General features: G+C 35.1%; 1 protein-coding gene across 2 annotated transcripts in view; it reads right to left on the reverse strand.

The window, feature by feature from the left end:
* HTR1F (5-hydroxytryptamine receptor 1F) overlaps positions 1 to 26,131 on the reverse strand; it is a 165,043-nt gene that overhangs the window by 128,853 nt on the left and 10,059 nt on the right. For both annotated transcript variants that reach the window (XM_027587587.2, XM_027587586.2), the window contains exon 2: positions 8,275 to 8,399. The gene's annotated coding sequence lies outside the window, so the exon portion shown is untranslated. The remainder of the gene's footprint in view (positions 1 to 8,274; positions 8,400 to 26,131) is intronic.

Raw genomic sequence — 26,131 nt, forward strand, 5'->3', positions numbered from 1 at the left:
ACATTCCTGTTCTGAAAATATATCTATGAACATATGCTGATGGACTCTTTGATATTCCTTTTTTTTTAAGATTTTATTTATTTATTTGACAGAGAGAGAGAGAGACAGAGAGAGCGATCACAAGCAGGCAGAGTGGCAGAGGGAGAATCAGGCTCCCCGCGAAACAGGGAGCCTGATGCGGGGCTTGATCCCAGGACCCCAGGATCATGACCTGAGCCTAGGGCAGACGCTTAAAGACTGAGCCACCCAGGCGCCCCAGGACTCTATGATATTCTTATACATTTCAGTGAATCCATACATATGGATGTTTTTTAGTATTTAAAAACCTGCACACATAGAGGAATTTACACATCATAAATGGATTTTACTTTATGCTATGGTTCTGAGGTAAGCAATTTTATCTTTTCCCCCAAATTATTATATGCAGACATGTACATTTTTGCACATGATTTCAAGGAGCTTATAATCCCTCTAGAATAGTATTCTAGAGTAACGAATACACTACAAAAAACTTGTATCTACATTAAATATTTAAATGACCAGGGAGTTTTTTTTAAGTATGCTCTGCCAAATTATTTTCACTTTAAAATTTAAAATTCATTTTTAAATCTTATGACTCAATTTATTTTGTAAATAAAAGTTAAGTGTGCTTAAATTAGGGGAATACCATTCTATATGTTAGATTAAATACTATTTTGGAAACAAAGAATAGTTCATCTTTTCACTTAGATCATATTTGCACTTCTGTCGAAAGTATTTATTATTGGCTTTATGTGAGGATATCAGTAATTTCCAAAGTATTCACAAATTGCATACACCTTTGATTAAAAAGCACGGTCTCCATCAGTATTTTCACAATTTAAGTAAATGATTTTCTTTCCAAAGGAGGACTTGAGTATTTTCTCTGTCAGACTAATGGTGTATCTTACAAGACTGGCTGGTTTCCTTGAAGCAACACACAGTCGTAATTACATGTTTGGAGAATGGAAGGCAAGTGTGCGAACCTCGATGCAGCACTTGTCAGTTCCACTCAAGCCAGTGTGGATGTGGAAATGGAATCAAGAGATCTCTAAAGAAATGGGAAGTCCTAGGAGCATGACTGTGAAGGGTATGGGTCTGCATGCCTTCCCATGAGTGCAGGATTCCTTTCTCTCTATGCCTGTGCCAAATTTGGAGGCTTTGGATTTTACCTTATTAAGGAAGATGCCTATTTCTTTAGGCACCTCCAACAGGTCACTTAAGCTTCATTTGAGAATTTCAGTGCTGAATTTCAGATTCTGCATGTTATATACAAATACAGAATATGACTTATCCTCAAAGGATAGTAAGTGAAAATGAATATCCTTTCAGAAATTGGTGGCTAATTCTCATGAAATCACCCAAGCAAATTGTCAGATTTTGGAGACAAAACTGAAGTTGTGCAGTAGGCAGTAGGAAGTGTTGGTGAGTCTGCGGAGGAAGCTCTCTGTGGTGGTGGCTTTGTTTGCTGGGTGGTACTGGCAGGCTGGGGGGTGAGCCTTTTCAAAGGGAGGGGCAGAACCAAAGATATCTGGACAGATCTTACTGACTTTTTATTTATTTATTTTTTTGCATGCTGACTTTACACCACAAATAAAAACTATTACTTGTCTACCTTCGAAATAGGACCCCATCTACAAATGGTTGATGAAAAGCACTTGGAAAATCCAGGAGGGAAAAAGAGAAAGTTTCTTTTTCTTTTTCTCTATTTTGTTGTTCAGGAAGGAATGGACTTGAGACAGTAGGAAATAGTTATTTCATTGTTTGATTCAGAAAGGTGAATCAAAGATACTAATCTATACTTTTGAATGATAAGAGATAATCTTTTCTAGAAAATCCTCACACTCAAAATGTTTTGTATTTAGTTCTCAGAATGTTCGTTGCTATAATAAAAGCAAAACGAAGATTTATTTTATTTTATAATTTCAAGTCCTTTGGTTTCTTATTTCAATCTTTTCTGGCTACTCTCTACTGAATGCTTAATTTACTACTGATCAGCTCATCCGCCATGGGTGAGGTGTCAAATACAAAAAGACAGAATTCACACTAATTAATTCTCAACTCTGAGCAATGTTAAGAAGCTCATTGGTAACAAAGGTTTAATGTGCTCTTTAAAATAAAATTTTGGATTATCTGTAGGTTTCAATTTTCTATTCCCCATTGTTATAGACAATTAAGAGTTGTATTTATGGGGTTCCTGGGTGGCTCAGTCGATTAAGCATCTGCCTTCGGCTCAGGTCATGGTTCCAGGGTCCTGGGATTAAGCCCTGCATTGAGCCCTGCATCAAGCCCTGCATAGAGCCCCACATCGAACCCTGAACACCACATTGGGCTCCCTGCTCTGTGGGGAGTCTGCTTCTCCTGCTGCCTCTGTTCCTCCCCTCTGTTCCTGCTCTCTCTCTCTCTCAAATAAATAAATAAAATCTTAAAAAAAGGAGTTGTATTTATACTTAAACTGGATTTGTTAGAAAATTCCTTTTAAACTAATGAAAAGGGGCTAAAGATATTCTTATCTTTTCCCAGGCATGAGACTAATATTTTTTAATGCTTAACTAATCAAACTTGAATGACACTCTCAACTCGTGTTCTGTCAGGAAGTACAAGTTCCCCACTTTGTCAGCTATTTTACAAAGTGGGTTCTTGAAAATTCTCATACACGAACCAAAGAACGTAAAGACATAGATAATCCACCAGATTTCTTAGGAGATGGAACAAAATTTATAACAATATCTTAAAATAATGTAAATAATATAAACACATAACATATATGGGAAGAGACAGTACAATTACCCTCCCCATCCCCAGATAAAATTATAGAAAGTTTCAAACCTGCTGGTCTAGATCTACTGTAGAGCAGGCTTGCTGGCTAGATGTTCAAATGCTCTGCCCTCTCTGACTTTTCCTTAGTGATGAAGACCCAGGGCAGGGAACCAGAGAAGTTCATTAAGTTATCCTAGGAGAGAAAGATCTAGATTGTGGATGTGTGTGGTTGCTTAGCCTGGCTATGCTGAGCTTAAATGTGGTACAATAGCTGGATGCCGGTTATTCTCCTATCTCCTCATCTTTTTCCAAGTAAGGAGTTTCTCTCAAGGCTATCAAGGTAGATCTATTTTTTTAGCACTGATTTCTAATATGAAAGAAATTTGTGAATAAAAGGTGAGTGCTTATTTGGAAGGTTGATGAAATTTCGCCCCACTGCTTTCCAATTTATTTAAATAAACTGGCTAAAATATGGATAACTTTTACTAAGGACTCGTTTTTTTTTTTTTTTAAAGATTTTATTTATTTATTTGAGAGAGAGAGAATGAGAGAGAGAGAGCACAAGAGGGAAGAGGGTCAGAGGGAGGAGCAGACTCCCCGCTGAGCAGGGAGCCCGATGTGGGACTCGATCCCGGGACTCCAGGATCATGACCTGAGCCGAAGGCAGTCGCTTAACCAACTGAGCCACCCAGGCGCCCCTAAGGACTCGGTTTTTTTAAAACAAGGCTTTGAAATTTCTGAACTTAAAATCTCAATTGCAGAACATTATTTTCATGCAAATGAGAAAAGCACACATACTAGACTATTTGTTTAGGCTTTTACACCTTGATGTTCAGAATTACATGAAAATAGCTTTACATAAAAATCATATTTGTTTATGATATAGAGTACAAAATGGTAGTACAATTTGACAAATAAAATCTTGGAAATAAATTTTTAAATAGGGCAATAGGAATAATAATAACACCTTCCATTAGCCATTCATTATTTATGGACCTTCAAGCATATTGTAGGTGCTGTGGTACTGTCATCCATTCAAGGAATTGATTTGATAGTAGGTAAGACAAATAGCACATAAACAGTACCGATATGACAAGGTACATGCTTATAGAGACATATCCAAGTGCAAGGGGAATACTAAGCTGAGAAAAATGGACTGAGATGAGGCCAAGGCTGACAAAGCTTTATAAAGGACTTTATTTGAAACTATCAAGGCATTCACTGGACATATAAGTAGCAGGTGGGGAGAGGCATTCTAATTGAAGAGGCTGGTCATGTGGATACAAAGGAGTGAACAAAGATGAACTTTATGAGAAAGCCAAGCAGCTGAAAAGAATGAGTGTTGGAACTGAGTTTGGAAAAATATGCAAGGATAGGGGAGAAAAGGCTAAAAAATCTGTATTTTTGTTTCTCACCTAGAGAGGGTCATTGATGTACATCAAAGCAAGAAAACAGCCTGAAGGGAAATAGGTTTCAGGTATTCTAGAATGAGGATTTGCAGAAGCATAGAAAGAAACAGGTTCCCTGAGACAGAATAGGGTCTTACTGAAGTTCCTTTATCCTGGTATAGGATAGACTGTGTATTGCCACTCCAAAGAGATCAGTACAAGATGCCTAGGAAAGCAAGCAGGGTTTCTGCAAGTGTGTTCTGGGTAACAGACAATGGTGCCGAGAGTGGTAGGAGAATGCAAGAAGAAAACTAACGTCTGGTGAGCATCCACCATATGTCAGGAAATACCTTTTAGTAACATAATCTTATGTGGTTTTCACAATAACTCTATGAAGTGTGAATTCTTATCTCAAAGTCAAATATGGTTAAATTAAGTTCCAGAGAGGAACTTACCCAAGATGATACCACTGGTAGAGGCAGAGACAGGATCTGAAGCCCTGCTTGTCTGGTATCATCACTTACACTTTTTTTTGTAGAATCTCCTATTTCAACCCATCAGTCCCAAACCATACTGCCTCTCAGGGACATGATTCTGAGCTGACCCTTCTCTGGTTTTATAGGGAAGGTATGGTGCAGTCAGAAACCAGGTGAATACACCTTGGTGAGACTAGAATGGGTCAATCTTTCAAAGAAGTCACAGTGATGGAGAAAAGGGAACAGATGCCAGAAATATTTTGTAAGCAGAGGATATGGTGACCCAATAATTAATATGAAATGAGGGGAAGCTGGGCATTAAGAAATGAATCTTCTGGCTTGAGACACTGGATTGAAAAAAAGGTACCATCAACCAACATATAGAATATGGGAGGAGGTACAAGCTCCATGATTAGGAGATTAAATTTGACCTGAAAACAATGAGACATACTTTAGTAATTATTCAAACAAATTCACGAAAGAGGAACCAGAGATCTTACCATACCACATTTCATACATTCACTGGTCATTAATTTATTGCAAGCCCAAGCAAATGAACACCATAGTAGACTATATAATTCATTATCAGTCAGGTCCAGACAACTCTGAGGGCCATTATTTGGGATCATTTAAATATTTCAAATACAACTTAAAGATTTGAAGCAGACACTACTTTTTCTGGTAAGAGATATGTAAATCCACCCATAATCTATTATGGCTATGGTCTGAAAAGTTGTTAGGGCAAATAAAAGATCTGAAGAGTAGTAAAACAGATTTACCATCATGACATTTCTTTTCCACCATGACATATTTTTATGCTTTAGCTACTGCACAATTTGAAAGGATTTGGCATAATATTACTTCTGATGATCACTATCATCAAGTCCAAATACAATTTTTGACTATGAGGGGAAAGACAAAGGATGTTCCTAAGTATAAACGTTCAGGAGGTAGGGATGGAAGTTGGAGAGATCAATAACACAAACACAAACAAAAATGACTTTCCCTTTCTTAGTTTTTGAGAGTTTCCATTCTTATAGAATTATCCTGAGTTGAAAATAGGTAGTATTATATCTTTGAATCAATATGGTATTTTTGGCTGTCTGTATTCAAAAGGAATGCCAAGAATGTACTTCGTAAACAAAGAATGCATTTATGGAAGCACACCTAGCACACTGATGGTCATGTGCAGCTGTATCATGGAATCAGCTGAATCTGATTCCTGGGGATTCCAAGCCTGTTTCCACTAATGGATTCATACAATGGCTATGAATTCATTCATTCACAAGTATTATTGTGCCAGGCAGCATTGCAGGTATGGACCTGAGAATAAAACTGGACAAGTCCTTTCCTAATAGGGGAAAGAGACAATAAAAAAAACCCCATATATATAGAAATATAATTTCCAAGAGGGCTTTGTGATATGAAGAGTGACAAGTAAAAAAAGCCTGCTTTACATAGTTGAGCTTAAAATAGTGGCCACGGATCTGATCATATAGCATTTTATAGGGCATGATAAGTGATATATATTACAGTAGAATCAGTAGAACTTGCTGATGGATTGGATGATGATGAGAGGAAAAGGAAGGGGTCACTAATGACACCCATATTTTTGACTTAAACGACCAAGGGTTTAGTGGCACCATAGGAAAAATAGGGAGAAACTGGGGAGAAACAATTTTAGATAGAACACTGAGAAGTTGATCTGGACATGTAGACTGGACATACAAAAATGGTGCAGAGCCATTTGGTGTCTAAGTCTAGAGGTCATGGGAAATTCAGGATTGGGGCTCTAAATCTGGAAAACCTCTGCATATCTAAATTTTTTTTAAGCTGTGGGAACAGTTGAGACAATATGAACATGGAGAAAGAAGGGAAGAGGGCTGAGACTCCAAGAGCATTCCCACATCTCGAGGTCTTGAAAAGGACGATGAACTGCAAAGTAGACTACATGGGCAAGAAGCTCCTGATACAGAGTACCTCTACTCTCTACATTACTTCTCTCTAACTCAAACTGGCAACCACTACGGCTTATAAATTGTTGATATTCTCTATCATAACTGAGAATCAATGCAATGGGAAAATAAAAATCTTTTAAAAAGAGTAAGAGACTGGGGACCACTGGGGTCTTAATATCTAATATATAGAATTACAAATTAGTATAAATTTCAAAGTATTTTTCATAGATGGTAAAATTTTGGCTTTCCATTTAACAAAAAAATAGTTTAATTATTAAACAAATACTTCTAGCTTGGAACTGTAGCTTACATGAGATAATATGCCAGACTGTCTCTTAAAAACTATTAAAATCCATATACATGGCAACAGAGTTATCTTATGGTTGTGTTAATACCCTAAATAATAATACGCTTTTCTATAAAACTTGACATTTTATGAAACATTCTTTTATTAACTCAGACAACTATGTAAGGGTTAGAAGGTAAATATTATCATCATCATTGTGCTAATAGGCACAATGGGATTCAGAGGCTGACTGATTTGAATAATGTCATCCAGCTAGGTATATGTGACCTGAATGAGGGTCTTATGACTCTTAATCCATTGCTCTTCCCAAGATCACACCATTTATTATGTACTTTGATTTCTTTTTTTAAAATTTTATTTGTTATGTTAATCACCCTACATTACATCATTAGTTTTTGATGTAGTGTTCCATGATTCATTGTTTGTGCATAACACCCAGTGCTCCACGAAGAACGTGCCCTCTTTAATACCCATCACCAGGCTAGCCCATCCCCCCACCCCCCTCCCCTCTAGAACACTCAGTTTGTTTCTCAGAGTCCATCATCTCTCATGGTTTGTCTCCCCCTCCGATTCCCCCCCTTCATTTTTCCCTTCCTACTATCTTCTTTTTTTTAATCATATAATGTATTTTTTGTTTCAGAGGTACAGGTCTGTGATTCAACAGTCTTACACAATTCACAGCAGTCACCATAGCATATTTCTTATTTATGCTTAGAATCAGAGACATGTGTATGGGTTGTGCAGACTGTGTATTGCATGAGTAACGTATGAATGCCCTTCACACTGGGCAGTAAGCAGCCTGAGCAAGCTAATCAGTAGCTGCGATTAAAATACTTTGACCATTACGTCTAATAGTCGCAGAAACATGGAGATAAGAGCTAAAACCGATTTGTCATTTTATTAGAGATAGCTATCATCCCTCCAAATAATAAAAATGAAAAACTGGATCCTCCAAGTGATGATGATGATTGTAAAAATTCTTTGCTAAACCTGAAATTCTGCAGGTTTTCTTTCTGATAGAGTATTTTATGTCTATTTTTTCATTTTCTAGAAGCATTTATCTTAATTCACTTTTTCGTTGATCCGTGTTCACTCACTCAACTGTTCTCTTAGCAACATTTCTAAGTTTCTACTGTATCTTCTTCCAGCAGGTTCTTGGGTTTATCCTCCTTGCACCTTTAAACACGACCGGCCATTAGCGAACCGATTAGTCAATGGTGGTGGCCTTTCCTGGAAACAATACTCACACCTTCATCCCTCCAGTGTCACATCTGCTTTTAGTTCCTTGATTTACCACATTGTTTTTATCATATTCTCCCTAATTCACAACTTATTTTTCTTCATCATTTAAATCTGAGAATGCTCACCATATTGTGATAGATTGAATTATTGGTTTTCATCATCACTCTGCCTCCTCATGTTTCTGCTCTTGTGAGAAGTCAGCGAGAGGCTCACAGTCCACTTTAATCTCACCCTCTCTTCTTAGCTCCTCCTTAAAAAAAAAAAAAAGAATGAAGCAAATTATTTCTTTTTGATTCTCTCAAAATTTTTCCAGCCAAAATATGCCCTGTTTCTGATGTACTGATGTGGCAGTCGCCCTTCCTCTTCCATCCCCAACAGCAGCCACTTTTAAAAGTGAAAACATCAGGTTTAGAAGTCAAAAGAGAAAAAGATGCACATGCGCGCATGTGTGTGTTTGTGAGAATATAAACTATAATAGCTGTGTTATACAATGTATACTAAATAAGGATATTTGGCTATTCTTTTTGTAATTAACATTTATCAATATCTACCAGACATTGGATTAGAGAATCAATTAGAGAACCGAGAGCAAATTTATGACACTTGGGAGAGTGGGTTCATTGACCTGCTCTTTATGAAACTATTTATTTGGGGCACATGGGTGGCTCAGTGGGTTAAGCATCTGCCTTTGGCTCAGGTCATGATCCCAGCGTCCTGGGACTGAGCCCCACAAAGGGCTCCCAGCTCAGCGGGGAGTCTGCTTCTCCCTCTGCCTCTCCCCCTGGCTGTGTTCTCTCTCTCGCTCAGTCTCTCAAAAAAAAAAAAAAAAAGGATACTATTTATTCCACACAGGGAGCAGGACTAGTGTTATCAATAACGGAAAAGCAATCACAAATATTTTGAGGTTTAAGGGGTTATGGGAAGTCTCTTTTCTAGCAGGTGTGGGACATCAAATTGTTAACATTTAATATAGAATAAGCTAGTAGCATACTACATTTCGTGCTTTGTGGGATTAAGGATAGAATATCATAAGATAGCTGGCTATGTCAGCTGGGGTCAATTGCTCATAAAAAAAAGAAACCAATAATTTTGGACTTTCCTAATTCATACAGTTGATAAGAAAATCAAAGAAAATGTACTTAGAGGTAATTTGGAAAATATAAGGATTATATAAATGTAACTTATTTTATGCCTTTGTTTTAAAATTGGCAAGCCTATTACTGCTTGTCTTAATCAGTTAGTCTGGAAATCAATGGACGTAATCTTCAATTAAAAAAATTATTTTATTTGATATGTTCGAGAGTGCTTACATTGACTTTTGATTTGGCCATATTTAGTATCATTCAAGATAAATTTACAATTTGGTTTACCTGAGTTAGTATTCAAATGGTCATGCAAAACTTACAAAACACAAATAGGGTAATAAATACTACTGCTGGTCAAATTTGTAAATCTTAGCCACTTTATTTTAGGTTTATTCCTTTGCCTTTAAGATAGAAAACTAGTAACATTAATAGTAACAAAAAAAATAACACATTTATGAGGTTGATTTTAACCAAGTATTAATCATGGTAAAATGGTTCATAATTCTAGGAAACTAATGTTATTGAAATATTTACTCATGTCTATTTCTTTCACTTTTGTCTATCAGATTCTAAGATTTAGACTTGCTCATTATTATTACTGTCCAAAGTTGGGCTGAAGTATTTCTATTGCTCATAAAGAAATTAAAATATCCACACAGAAATGCAAAAAAGCAGAAAATGAAAGCTAAAAAATAAAATTATCAGTGCAATGTTCTTGAAAAGAGGTCCAACAAATTTGAATTAAATTTTTCACATTCAATATTAAATTTTTCCTAATTTTACTAAAGTGTGTAGTTTGTCAATATTAAGCATGGATTTTGGTTGAAATACTAATTAATACTGAATCTCATTTTAGGTAATTTATAAAATATAAAAACATTTTACTTCATATAGCTAACGTTCTTTTATTATCTTATTACAAACATTAAAACTTTATGATCTTTTATGTTAGTGTGATGGAGATATGGGTTAATTATAAAGTTTTTAATTAACAAATAATAAATTAATTAATTTTCCAGTTTTATTTCTTTCTACAACTTACCATACCCAGCATGAACAGGAAAAAAAACAAAACTAAATTAGAAGATATTTTGAAAAGGAATAGCACTATAATGGTGATGTAAAAGAAAAAAGAAGAGAAAAAAATAACAAAGAAGAGTCTAGTTATTGAGGTAACTTACTAAAATTCTAGCTGCCTTCTTTGAATTTAAAATATCTAAACTCACAAAATAGATGAAAAATAAAACTGCCCTATGAAAATAAGCCAAAAGATGAACCAATTGACAAAGATTTATAAAAATATTCAAGAGTTGAGAATAAAATCTTATCATCTTGTGCCAATTGATTAGCAATTAAAATACTTATATGTATATCAGGCTGTGGAGAAACGAATAAACCATACAAATTTATAGTGACAACTGGTAAAATTCTTTCAAAAGAAATGTGGCAATAAGCAACATGTCCCAGTAATGTTCATATCATTTGACTAGTAATCCTACTGCTGGATATTTATCATGCAGAAATAATTTAAATGAAGTAAAAAAGTATGCATATGAGACAATTCACTGAATTGTTTATACCAGTGAAAAACTTGATGTAAACTCTCTTTGTTGTTCTATGGGTATAAAAAGAAGTTAAAGGATATTTTTCTTGTTCCCTAGAATTTTAGGCCAAAGCTCAACCCAGAAGGCAACAAGAACCAAATTATAAGTTTATAAATCTAATAAGGCTCTATAAGTTTCAATGAGTTGTTAAAGCTAGCCAAATTCCTGCAGTGCATAAAGAGAAGATCCCAAAGTTACCCCATGCTACAGACTGAATGTTTATGTCTCTCCCAAATTCATTATGTTGAAACCTGATCCCCAATGTAATGGTATTAGGAGGCGGGGCCTTTGGGAAGTGATTAGGTCATGAGGGTGGAACGCTTATGAATGGTATTAAGTGCCCTTAAAAAAAGAGAGCCCAGAGAGCTCCCTCTACCCCACCTCCCTGCGAGGATTAGAAGGGAGAAGACAGCCATCTATAAACCAGGAAACAAGCTCTCTAGACACCAGATCTGTGAATATTTTGATCTGAGACTTCCTAGCCTCCAGAAATGGGAGAAATAAATTTCTATTGTTTGTAAGCCCCTCAGTTTATGGTACTTTGTAATAGCATCTGGAACTAAGACGCCCTATTATACCCTTCCCTCACATCTGCAACTGAGATGAAACAAGTAAGGTCCCCAGTGAGCAAAACTGAAGGAGGTACAGACACAGTCCTGAGAGTAAATGCCTCCTTAAATATTTTGCTCTAGATTTCTTTACTAGTTGGATATTGGTTTGGCCTATAGACTCAATGGTATGTCTGTAGGATACACAAACAGGGGAAAGCACAACTAGAGAAAGGAAAGGGATAGGAGGGGAGGGAAGAGGGGGCTGAAGGAGGGGTGGCAGTGGAGGAGCCCGAAAGCCCACCATTGGCAGGGTAGGGCTGCAGGTCTCCTGTGGATCACGTGGAGGTCTGGGAGGACATTTAGGTCTATGCTCTATGCTGTCATCTTCCACCATTTCTCTTGTTCCACAGATCACTTTGCTTCTGGAGTTGGCTTACTCTGTGAACAGCCTTCATGGTGTGGTGCTGGCAGGATGTCTCAAATACAGAATTGTCCAGATTTTCCCTCCGACCTACAGGAAATATGCAACCTTGCTATGCTAAACAGTGGGTTTGACTCTTCACTGTCACCCCACCATCAGTCCCATTGCCTTGTACATGGATTATTTTTAAAGTTCCTATCACAAACTCTCTGGACTCTGATACTCTGGTATCAATATCAATACTTGGGAAATACTTGGGAAAAAAATCTGAAGATGTGTGTCTTACATATGCACATACCTGGCACAGCACTTGACAGGTTCTCTGATTCATTCAGAGGGTTGCTTTACATCTAAGCTAAGGTCTCTCTGTTGAGAGCTCTTCAAACACGAAGCAAATAAACATGTGCAGAATTCCCAGAGTTACACAGCATTTGTATAATTCTTTAAAGCAACCAAAAATAAATCCCAAGAACTCTTGTTTTCCTTCCTGATAATGGTGTCTCTTCGGGATCCTATAAAAGCAGAGTGCCATGCTGAAGGTTATCAGACAGTTTCCACAGAAAATGTACTTGTCAATTCCATGTCTGACAAAGAATATCTTTCTACTAGCTCTCTTGGATTTGACAGAGCTGTGCTTTATATAGCATGGCTTCAGCAGCAGTGTGAGCAGTAGTACCAACGTGGCATCTGCTAAAGCAGCGAATGATGAGAAATTTGACATACATTTTGAAACACCTTTGTAATCTTACCCTTTGTCTTCTCTAACTTTTTAGATTAAAGCTTCCTTTATGTTACTTGGAGTTAAGGCATCTGAAAGATTGCCAGGAGCAGAGGTCGAGTCACATTCCAGCTGTGCATCTCATTTGTAAAATTTAACAGTTTGCAGGATGCCAAAAGCATGGCTTAGTTCATACAGAACGGAATGATAATAAAAAGCTGGAGCTCTTAGCAGTTCAACAAGTGTAGCACTCCCAACTAGTATAGTTTCAAGGACTTGGAAAGAATGTTTTGCTAGCTAAAATGCATACTGTTCTGTGTAGAAATTTTGTAATGGGGATGGATGATAAGGACCACTGTCTGACTCTTCTTATTGAGCATCAGGTTTTTTTTTTATTACTTCCAATCCTATTTATAACCATTCGGAAAGTCATTATCACTATCAAAGATGATTTTTTATTGACAATTTGTATATAATGGTATGTATTATATAAAGATGCACTTTTCATATTCAGGAACTTAAAAACTAAGAGAACAGTAATGATGTAGCACAAGACAATTCAGAAAGCTATGCTGAATGAAGTTAATGCCTCCTCTTTGATAGCATTCAGTTGCAGGGCTACCAAATTAGCAAAACTGATACTTTTTCTATACATTGGGAAGTGTAGGAATTAGTAAGGATGATAAATCTGGCAGCATTTAATTTCATTTGTGTGTATGCGTGCATGTGCCTGCATGCATGTGAGTAGCTATTTGGAATTTCAGAAAAACTATGGACTCATAACATTCAAGTTGGTCTACTTATGCATACAATACCTTTTGTTTATAAAATATTTCTGTAATTCATTTTCTTATTTTGATACAATTTTGAGATTTTAAGGAGGCTAAGAATTATTTTAGCTCTTTTGTGGTAAATAAAACAGAGACACAAAGATGTTTACAGACTTTACCAAGATGATACTATTAATAAGAGGCCCAGGGAGTATTAAGTCATTGAACTTTCATTTGCTTATTAAATGTGCATTTGTTGATTTTTTTAAACCTTATTTTAGTTAGTAGTCACTGGGTACACCATAATTAAAGACATATTCCTTGCCTTTCAGAAGCTCACGGCATAGTGAGGGTGGGGGAGATATTTTTATACATAATCTACACATAAATGTAGTAAGTTCAACTATAAATACATACAAATAAGAGCTGTGAGAGGCCAGTAAATTGAATAACAATTTGTAGAGAGACTCTACGAAGATTTTGTTGAGGATGTGATTACTAAGTGGTTCTGTTAGGAAATTCAGAATGGCAGGTTAATCTGGTTTAGAGATGAAGTTGAAAATGTAGACAGAGGCCAGAATGTGAAGAATCTTTACACCAGGTTAAAGGTACCTGATTTTAGGGCGCCTGGGTGGCTCAGTTGGTTAAGCGACTGCCTTCGGCTCAGGTCATGATCCCAGGGTCCTGGGATCGAGTCCCATATCAGGCTCCCTGCTCAGCAGGGAGTCTGCTTCTCCCTCTGACCCTCTTCCTTCTCATGCTCTCTATCTCTCATTCTCTCTCTCTCAAATAAAAAAAAAAAAAAGGTACCTGATTTTATCATTCTTCTACCTCCTTGCTTTTGCCAAACCTATTGCCTCCCAAGTACCACCCCCCCAAAATTAAACAATTTAACAAAATATATAAAATATAGAAAGAACAGTTGAAAGTCAGAAAACCAGGAAAGCATTGCTCTAGAAACTAGAGAGCTTTAAGAGGTGGTTTCTGAAATTAAAAAATGTTAAGAATAACTATAACAAAATATAACAAAAATTTGATTAAAGATATACAATATAATACAATACAATAATAGTAGGAGACTTCAGTACTCCACTATCAATAATGGAGACAATCAATAAGGTAATACATCATTTGAACAACACTAGAATAAATGGAACTAACGGACATATACAGAATGTTTCACCCAACAGCAGAATGCACATTTCTTCTTAAGTGCATGTAGAACATTCTCCAGGACAGATTACATACTAGGTAACAAAACAAATTTCAACAAATTTAAGAAGACTGAAATCATTTCGAGTATCTTTTCCAACCACAATGGCATAAAACTACAATAACAAAAGGAAAAGGAGAAAACCCACAAATGCATGGAAATTAAACAATGCACTCTTGAACAACCACCGGGTCAAAAAAGAAATCAAAAGGGAACTTAGAATTATCTCGAGACAAATGAAAATAAAACAGCATACCAAAACTTACGGAATACAGCAAAGCAGTATGAAGAGCGAATTTTGTAGTGATAAATGTCCGTATTAAAAAAGAAGATCTTAATTAAACAAACTAATTTTACTCCTCAAGCAATTAAAAAAGGAAGAACAAACTAAGCCCAAAGTTAGCAGAAAGAAAGAAATAATAAAGATTAGAGTAGAAATAAATGAAATAAATAATAGAAAAACAATAGAAAAAAATCAATGAGTTGGTTTTTTGAAAAGATCAACAAAAATGGACAAATCTTTAGTTAGACTAATCAAGAAAAAAGAGAGAAGACTCAGATAAATAAAATTAAAAATAAAAGAGACATTATAAGTGATGCCCCAGAAATAAAAAAAAGATCATAAGAGACTACTATGAATAATTATATACCAATGAATTGGAAATGTAAAATAAAAGGATAAATTCCTAGAGACATGCAATAGAACAATACTGAATCAATAAGAAATAGCATGAACAGATGAGTAACACACAAGGAAACTGAATCAGAAATTAAAGATAACCTATCAAAGAAAAAGTCCAGGACTGCATGACTTCACAAGTTAATACTACCAAACATTAAAAAAATTAATACCAACCCTTCTTAAACTCATCCAAAAATAGAAGAGGAAACACTTCCAAACTCATTTTATGAGGCCAGCATCACCCCGATATCAAAACCCAATAAAAATACCATAAGGAAAGAAAACTACAGCCCAATTTCTCTAATAAATACAGATGTAAAATTCTTCAACAAAATATTAGCAAACCAAATTCAGTGGTATGTTACAAGGATCATACACATGGACCAAGTGGGGTTTATCCCTGGGATGCAAAGATGGTTTAACACATGCCAAAGAATCATTGTGATACTATATTAGAAGAATGAAGGATAAAAATTAAATAATCATCTCAACAGAGGCAGAAAAAGCATTTGACAAAATCAACACACTTTCATGATAAAAACTCTCAACAAATTAGGTATAAAAGGAACTTACCTCAACACACTAAAGGTCTTATAGAAAAAACCCACAGCTAACATCATACTCAGTAGTGAAAAACTGAAGGCTTTTCCTCCAAGATCTGGAGCAAGGCCAGGTTGCCTGATCTCATCATTTCTATTCAACATAGCACTAGAAGTCCTAGCTGGGACAATCAGGGAAGAAAAAGAAATGAAAGGAATCCAAAGAAGAGAGGAAGAAGTAAAATTATCTCTGTTTGCAGATGACATGATCTTATATGTAGAAAATCCTAAGGATTATACACACACACACACACACACACACACACACACACACCATTAGAACTAAAAAATGAATTCAGCAAAGTTGCAGGATACAAAATCAGCATATAAAAATTACATGTGTTTCTATATACCAACAATGTGCTATCTGAAAAGGAAATTACAAAAATCCCATTGACAATAGAATCAAAAAGAACAAAATATTTATAAATAAACTTAACTAGGGGTGCCTGGGTGGCTCAGTCAGTTAAGTGGCTGGCTCTTGATTTCAGCTCAGATCATAATCTCAGGGTCATGGGACTGAGCCCTGTATCAGGCTCTGAGCTCAGCAGGGAGTGTGCTTGAGGATTCTCTCTTTCCCTCTGTCCCTCCCTCCACTCAGGCTCTCTTTCTCTTTTTCTCTCTCAAGGAGGTGGAGGACACATACACTGAAAACTATAAAATACTGATTAAAGAAAAACAGACACAAATAACTGCAAAGACATTCTGTGTTTATGGATTGGAAGAGTTAATATTATTAAAATGTTCATACCACCCAAAGCAATCTACAGATTCAGTGCAATCCCTATCAAAATCCTAAAGTCATTTTTCAGAGAAATAGGAAAAACAATCCTAAAAATTCGTATGGAACCACAAAAGGTTCTGTTTAGCCAAAGCAATTTTGAGCAAGAAGAACAAAGATGGAGGTATCATTACTTCTTAATTTCAAAATATATCACAAAGGTACAATAATCAAAACAGTATGGTACTGGCATAAAAACAGACATACAGACTAATGGAACAGAAGAGAGAGCCCAGAAATAAAATCCACATATATATTGTCAACTGATCTTTGAGAAAGGTGCCAAGAATACACAATGGGGAAAATACAGTCTCTTCCATAAATGGTGTTGCGAAAACTGAGTATACACATACAGAAGAGTGAAATTGGGCCCCTATCTTATACCATACACAGAAATTAGCTAAAACTAGATTAAAGACTTAACATAATACTGGAAACATTACAACTTCTAGAAGAAAATATAAGGAAAAAGCTTTTTGACATTGATCTTAGCGATAATACTTGACATGACACCAAAAGTGCAAACAACAAAAGCAAAAAATGGGTAAGTGGGACTATACCAAACTAAAAAGCTTTCATAGCAAAGAAAACAATCAAGAGAATGAAAAGGCAACCTAGGGAATGGGGGAAAATATTTGCAAGTCATCTATCTGATAAAATGTTTATATCCAAAATATATAGGGAACTTCTATAACTCAAAAGCAAAAATAAACAAAGCAAAACAAACAAAAAACCTGACTAAAAAATGGGCAAAGGAACTGAATAGACGTTTCTCCAAATAAGGCAGACAAAGAGCTGACAGGTATATTAAAAAGTGCTCAACATTACTAATCATCAGGGAAATGAAAATTAAAACCACAATTATACCACTTCACATCTGTTAGGATGGCTATTATCAATAAGACAAGAGATAAATTTATTGAGGATGTAGAGAAAAGGGAATCCTAGTGCACTACCATGGGAATTTAAACTGTTGCTGCCACTGTGGAAACTGTATGAAAAATACCTAAAAAATTAAAAATGGAACTACCATATAATCCAGCAATCTCATTTCTGGGTATATATCCAAAGGAATTAAAATCATAATCTTGAAAAGATGTCTGCATGCCCATGTTCATTGCAGCACTATTCACAAAACCAAGTTCACAAAACAATCCAATCAACAGAGGAATGAATAAAGAACATGATTTTATATATATATATATTATATATACACACATACAAATACATGTATTTGTATATATATACATATATACACATATATACATCTACACACATATACATATATATACATATATATAGATTTACACACATATACACATATATACATTTACACACATATACATACATATATACATTTATACATATGTACATTTTTACATTTATACAAATATATGTGTGTGTATGTAATCACGTTCTTTATTCATTCCTCTGTTCATGTTCTTTATTCATTTCTCTGTTGATGGACATTGGGTTGTTTCCTGATCTTGGTTTTGTGAAGAGTACTTTAATTCCTTTATTTCCTTTAATTCCTTTGGATATATAAATGTATATATGCATATATATACAAACATTTATAAATACACACACAATGGAATACTGTTCAGTCTTAAAAAGAAGGAAACCCTGCCATTCACAACAACATGTATAGACCTGTAGGACATTATCTTAAGAGAAAAAAGCCAGTCATAAAAGGGTAACTACTACATGATCCTTTTTATATGGGGAATCTAAAACTGTCAAACTCATAAAAGCAAAGAGTAGAATGGTGATTGCCAGGGCCTAGTGGGGAGGGGTAAATGGGGAGGCATTAATCAAAGGGTACAAAATTTCAGTTATGGGAGATGAATATGTCCTAGAGATGTACTGAACAGCATAGCACCTATATTAATAATGCTGTATTGTATACTTTAAAACTTGCTAAGAGGCTATATCTTATGTTAAGTGTCTCTATTAGCAAAAAATAATAAAGAGGGCAAGATAAAACTTCTGGAATTGATGGATATGTTTATGACATAGATTGGGGTGATGGTTTCACAGATGTGTACTTATCGTCAAACATACTGAGTTGTATACATACTTTAAATATTTACTGCTTTTTATATGGTAATTATACCTCAATAAAGTGGTTTAAAAAAAAGAGAAGTAACTTCTGTAAATTATAGCAAATACTGTCAAATGATAAGATAGGGTGAAAGTTGAAGATTGTTTTTTGAATTTATCAATTTGGAGGGCACTGGTGATTTCAGTAAGAACAAACAATTACAAGAGAATGATATCTCCCTAGCACTCAACTAAGTCCTTCCTCTTAACTAGAATTGTATATTTGCACATGTTCTTCTTTGCTTAATCACATTCTCTTGTCATGTTTCAAATTTCCTTAAGGCGTGGTTCTCTGCAAATGAAACTGAAAAATTAATCCAAACTAATCACTGAAGGAGAGTAGATGGGTTAACTTATTCCTCAATGAAAACTTGGATAATAATCCTGAAATAATTACTTAGATAACTTTGGCTTTATATACCAGAAAGGGCAGAAGCACCTTCAATGATATGTTGTAAAGAGGGAGGAAGTAAAATGCCAGGGCGGTCACTCTTCCTTTCTTAAGGAAGTCTACTAAGACATTATCATCAGCTACATGAAGAATGACGCTTCTCTGCCTTAGTAATCAATAGCTTCTAATTTTACATTTGGTGTAGAGGAAATTAAGAATTTTAATTAGCACACATCAAATAACTGTAGGAATTTGTACCCCCATCATGTTACCTCCCTGGTTAAAACCTTTCAAATGTCTCTTTGCTGATAAGTTGTATAATCCTAGATCATCCATATATAATTGGCAGTAGGTTCCTTTTCCATAAAATGAGATTGTTTTCTTTTTAGTATTGATTTGGGAATGAAATAGAAACACATAAAGCAGCTAATATAGTGCATGCATCTTCAAATATGTTAATTATATACTAAACAGAAAATCTTACATAGACTCATTTGTTGATTAGGTACCAAGCTACTTTTGTAGTAGATCTCCTGATCCTACCCTCATTTGCATTTGGAATACATTAGGTTACTCACTTTTTCATTAAAAAAATCTCTGGGGCACCTAGGTGGCTCAGATGGTTAAGCATCTGCCTTTGGCTCGGGTCATGATCCCAGGGTCCTAGGATCAAGCCCCACGTCTGTCTCCTGGTTCAGCGGGGAGTGTGCTTCTCCCTCTGTCTCTCCCCCTGCTTGTGCTCTCTCTCTCTCTATCATCTGTGCCTCGAATGAATAAATAAAATCTTAAAAAAAAAACTCTTATAATTCTGTGTCAATTCATTCTTTTTGTTTGATTCACTGAAAATGCCCCAAAACTGACAATTTCTATTCATCAAAATCCTGCAAATAACATCTTAAATATCAGGCTTTTAAGTCTTTCCTGTTTATTATAGCCAGAAGTTATTTTCTTCCATGCATTCCCAAGACATATTATTTCCACCTTTTGCAGTATTGTACTTTTGTGGCAAATCCCATACATAGGTTGATCCACTCAATACCCTTTCCACATTCTTTGTCTTCCTTTTCCTTCACCATAGAGGCTGCAAAATGATAAACAATGAGATTGAGTCATAAAGACTATCCATGTGCCACTGCCCCCTAGCTTCTGCAAAGTTTTGTGCTTATTTTATTTTGACACTTCAAAGATGGAAAAGAAAACAAATGTAGGTTATTTTTCTTGAATTCTTCCTGTGGTGTCTGCATTTCTCATGAATTCTCCCTCCCATATACAAGCCGTTTTAAAAAGATTTATTTATTTATTTGAGAGAGAGAGGGAGAGCGTGCATGCGCACATGCGGGGCAGGGGGAGGAACAGAGGGACGGGGGAGAGAGTCTCAAGCACTCCCCACCAAGCTCAGAGCCCAGTATGCGGCTCAATCTCACAACCCTGAGATCATGACCTAAGCAGAAACAAAGAGTTGGACAGTTAACCGACTGCACCACTCAGGCACCCCTAAAAGCCATTTTTTCAGATTGCTACATAGGTGTGCCAACGCTAGAGATCCTATGACCATTTCCTTACTAATTATATTGCATCAATTCTGACCTCCTTTTTCTACTTTCTAATGAGTAAGGACAGGAAGAAGGAAATGAATAGTACAGAAGATAGAGAAAAAATAATTCTTTATTATCTATTTATATATCAGCTACTTTCTTATTTATTGTATCTTTTAGTCATCACAAGATGCCTGTGAAATAGCTTTCATTATTCAGAATTTTACAGATGAATATATCAAGGCTTAGCTAAATTAGGTAATTTTGCTAAAATCACACACCAAGTGATGGTGCTGGGATTGAAGTCCATCAGCTTCTAATCCTAATGGTCTCAATCACTTTGGATTGTACCACACTGCCTTGTTCATTACTTTAAACATGAAAGTACATACAACCAGGTAAAAAAAAAAATCCTTTATTTTTACCAGTTAGAGCTTACATAACCTGGTAATCGTTTTAAAAAAAATGTGACTAAGATTATACTAGAAGTATGTTGGAGTTGGCTCCCACTGGCTAAAAGTCATTGGGCACATTTCTTTCCACTGAACTGGGTTCAGTGACTTCACATTGGTAGTTTGGAACTGATTATTTCAGGAGCATTTATATTGTTTGCACTATGAAGATCAGCAAACTCTACAAATCTGGGCTCTTGCTCTCCCTCCCCCTGTTGGTTGATAAACATTTACCGGAATACCTCTAGTCAAAACATTTTCATCCAAAATCTTTAGAAACATTTAAAAAATCATTTTAACATTAATCTCTTTCCTTTACTATTATATATCTTTCATAGCTGAGTTTTCATCTGTTGACATTTGAAACATTATTGTCGTGTCCTTTATGCTTCAAAGATTTCCCACTATTATAAAATAAAACCCATCAATTTCCTTCCCCCCCTTATTTATTCATAGCCCTACCTTGCCCGTTTTAAAATTGCAACTTACATGTGTAGTTGTGCCAAGAGCTATTGAATCAAGTAGTTTGAGCACTTGTCTGTAGGAATGCATCTTTTCACAACAGAACTCTATTGAATGTCCTGAAAATAACCGAATGATTTGTTCCCTTCAATTCCTATCAAGCTACATAATCTTGGAAATGAAAAATTTAAACAATGACCTGTATCAATTTCTAATAGAATACACATCAACTCCACTTGGCTATACTATCAAAAAGAATAAAATCAAATCAAGAAATTATCCATCAACATCAAAAGATAGTGACAAAAGAAAAAAGAAGAAAACACTGAAAAATTTTTGGTCCAGGTATAATGGAATGTGATATTTAAAGTAGTTAATTAAAAATGTAAGGAAAGCTCATTTATTAAAAGGGAAAAATACCCAGACCGAGTATCCAGATTAGGTAAAAATAAAAGCTAGTAATATTTTGCTTGTAAGAAAAATTCAAATATGATTCAGGCCAATAAACTTGAGGCAAACTTAAAGAAAAGAAGGACAATAAGGCTACTATTAAACAAGATGAATTCAATGAAAAAAAAACGAGAAAGTAAATTTCACATAGGAAAGCTAGACAATCATCTATCTTTAAGTGCCCAATAATCAAGCACCACAATATACAAAAGAATATAAGTTGGCTATCCACTGGAAAATAGACAAATACAATTATAGATGGAAACTTTAATGGATCTCTATAAATAAGTAACAGATTAATCATATAAAGTAAACAAGATTATAGAGGTGATTAATATAATGCTAAATTTTAGTGCCATACACAACACATAATTCACTCTTTCAAGTGTGCAGTGATATTTTACACAAATTAAACACATGTAAACCAAAAAGAAAACTTTACATAAGCATCTTAAATAGAAATCATGCTGGCCGCATTTTCTGGATACAATGTAATAATAAAAATAAGCATCAACTGAAAATATTTAAACATAAAAACCTAAAACTTTGTCACTCATATAGCTTCTTCAAAATAACTTTTAAGTTAAAGAAGAACATTAGAATTCAATGGTATACTATTTGGTTTGTACTACTGAGAATGATATTTAGTAATTCTAATGGCATAGCTTTATAAATATAATTATATACTATTGTTTTTGCTTAAAATATGAAACGGACAAAATTTTTGGATTCAGAATATATTATAGTCTATTTTAAATAATCAAGAGAATAAAAAAATCTATTTATATTAACAAGAATTTAGCAAACTAAATAGATTAAAGGTAAATGAATAAAAATAAGTGACTTTTCTATGTACTAGCTGTAACCACAAGAAGATGTGATAAGAGATAATCGTGTGATATTAATATTCCATAACATAAAATACCTAGGAAAAACCCAAAGAAGAAATGTGTAGAACCCATGAGAAGTCAATTATAAAACTTTATTCACAATATGAAATAAGTCCTAAATAAATTGAGAGATACTGTATTCCTCCATGGGAAATCCAGTCAGTCCCTTCACATTAAATGTACTCAAAACGCTTATTTTAAATCTTAACTTTTTTGATCTCTCAAAAAATTGCCCATGCTCATTAAGGGGGGAACACACAGGAAAAATACACAAAATTTTGGAGAAGAATGATAGAAAACCCTTGCCAAAAACAGTTGCTAAAATAATGCACAATTCACAATAACTAAAAGTAGTTCAGGTACTGCAACAATCGAGAGGCAGCAATGAAACAGAACCGATCACTGCAAACAGAAGCATCTAGAAGATGACAGATTTAATATTTCATACTAGTGAAGACAGAATGACTTTTCAAAATATGGTATTAAGACAATAGGGTAAATCTTTTGGAAAAAAAGGTCATACATGATATATAAAAATGATTTAAAGGTTGATCAAAGAGCTAAACAGAAAATGAGATAATAAATATTGGAAAATATCAACATATATCCAACTGATCTTTGGATGGAAAGTTGTAAACTTCCTTCTGGTTTCATGAAACTAAAACTAAAGTAAAGTAAAAAATTGAAATGTTGAACCACATAAAATTTAAACTTAAGTGTCATCAGTAATTACCATGGAACAAGGTCAAAGTTATAAATCAACAAAGGGGAAAATTTGCAGCATATAACAAACAAGGCTTTGGAAAAACATAAACATGTCCATAGTAAAATCAAAAAAGCACTGATAGATAGTTCAAAAAGAAGAAATTCAAATGACCATAAAAATAAAAAAAGATATATTCAACCTTATAAGTAATCAAAGGAAAAATACACCAATATCAACAAGAGTTGAGATATGTAATTTTGGCTATCAATTCAGAATAAGTTTATTAAAAACTACGATATAATACCCAATTCTTGTGAGAATGTTGTGACAGAATTATGGAGACTTCTATTTTTTTTCTTTAAATAGTTTTACATATTCATGTTTTCAATAACGAGGAAAATGTTATTAGAATAAAATCACATTTTTGTATATTGGAAGCATCTGTAAAGTAATATGAGAGAAAATACTTTTCAGTTTTTTTTAAAGATTTTATTTATTTTTTGAGACAGAGAGAATGAGAGAGAGAGAGAGAGCACATGAGAGGGGGGAGGGTCAGAGGGAGAAGCAGACTCCCTGCCAAGCAGGGAGCCTGATGCGGGACTCAATCCAGGGACTCCAGGATCATGACCTGAGCTGAAGGCAGTTGCTTAACCAACTGAGCCACCCAGGCGCCCACTTTTCAGTTTTAAGTGTAAATTTTGCAACTCATTTTTGTTTTAAACCTAACAATGAAAATGATAAAATGTACCTTAAAAAAAGAATCCAGAGGAGGATGTAGTTTTTTTCTCCAATACTTTAGGGTCAAAGGGCAACATACTCTATAGCTGGGAGATGAATGGACCAAGGTGAAATGTGGATTTGTTCCCCAGGTCCCCCCCCCCCGCCCCCATCCCCGCCAGTCTCACCATTTAGGACAAACCATTTAAGTCTCTGGGCATCACATCACTCTTCTGTAAAATGGGGATAATCATTCCTGCCTGGATGTGAAGATAAAATATAATACTACATTGGAAAGCAACTATAAAAATGATCAAACAGCTCATTCTCAAGCCATTATGATTATACTCATGGAATTATGTATAGTTCTAATTTTGTCAATTTTTCTTCCACTCAATTAATTTGTGTCCAGGGCAGGAGCATTCCTTCTACTTTTCATTTTCATTTTGTGAGTCCAATACCACTTTTGTATGCTATAGACAATCATACATTTATTCATTCAGAAAACACTTCCCTACTGTTTCACTGTGAATTCTACATATTTGTATCTTATATTCAATAAGATGTTTTTCCAAAAAATCTAATGTTCCAACATGTGATACTGGTTTTAATGTAACCTTCTTTAGCCCCTGCAGAATTACTGTCTGTCTACAATTTTACAATGGTGGAAACATTTCTATATTTTTTAGAAAGTGCAACAATCTTGACAGACTTTCTCCACTCAGGTTCTGAGGTAGCAATGATATTTAATGAAAGTACACAAATGCTTTTAGTGACAGAGTATATGGAGAGGAAAGGAAACTTGCATAGATTTTCGCTAAATCTTGGTAACCTTTAGGACCAAAATGAAGTTTGTCAGAACTTTAACCCATTCATTTGAAAGCCCTTTCCAGGATTATGCCTATGAAGGGAAGAATATGAGTTTCTCTCTTCTGATATGTTTTAGGACTAATAATGGTGGCTAACTGAACTTAATCAGGAAAGAGAGGAAAGAAAGATCCGCAGATGAATTTGAGGGAAAATGGTTCTTCGAGCATTTAAAATTCAAGCTATTTTTCTCAAAACAGAAAGGGTCAAAATCACACAGTCTAGACTTTAGTTATGCAAGGTAAGAATAGAGAGCTCCATTGCTTTTATTTCCACCAGAATTATAAAGATTGAAGGGTCCTTGCCTTGTCAAGCACAGCTGCCAAGATGCAAAAAAACAGCTTGAATCGAATGCCTTGAATTATTGTTGCTGTGCTGCAGTAGCCACACTGGATAATATGCAGACAGAATTCTGAAATGAGGGTGCCTGGGTGGCTCAGTTGGTTAAGTGACTGCCTTTGGCTCAGGTCATGATCCTGGAGTCCCAGGATCTAGTCCCGCATTGGGCTCCCTGCTCAGCAGGGAGTCTGCTTCTCCCTCTGACCCTACCCTCTCTTATGTGCTCTCTCTCTCGCTCATTCTTTCTCTCAAATAAATAAATAAAATCTTAAAAAAGAAAAAAGAATGTTGAAATGACCACTTTCCAAATCGGGAACTCATTATTTCAAACATCATTTAATCAGAAGTTGTGACAATACGCAACTAAGGTATTGGAAGTATCCATTATTACTTGCACCACCTAACTATAAAACACCCGTGCTTGTAAGCATGAACCAAATCAGTCTTTTCCTGAAATTGTTTTAGCTATGCATGCAGGAGGCAGGAAATCTTGCTTGCTATGGCAATCGGAAAACAAAATCACACTTTATAAACCTTTTAAAAATATGACAAATGCCTCAAAATGTGAAGTGTTGCAAGATTAAAAAACATAATTCTAAAATTAGGGCTTTTGATGGCTAGGTATTTGCACATAACCTTGACTGCT

The sequence above is a fragment of the Zalophus californianus genome, chromosome 1 (assembly GCF_009762305.2).
Source record: "Zalophus californianus isolate mZalCal1 chromosome 1, mZalCal1.pri.v2, whole genome shotgun sequence".
Classification (NCBI taxonomy): Eukaryota; Metazoa; Chordata; class Mammalia; order Carnivora; family Otariidae; genus Zalophus; species Zalophus californianus.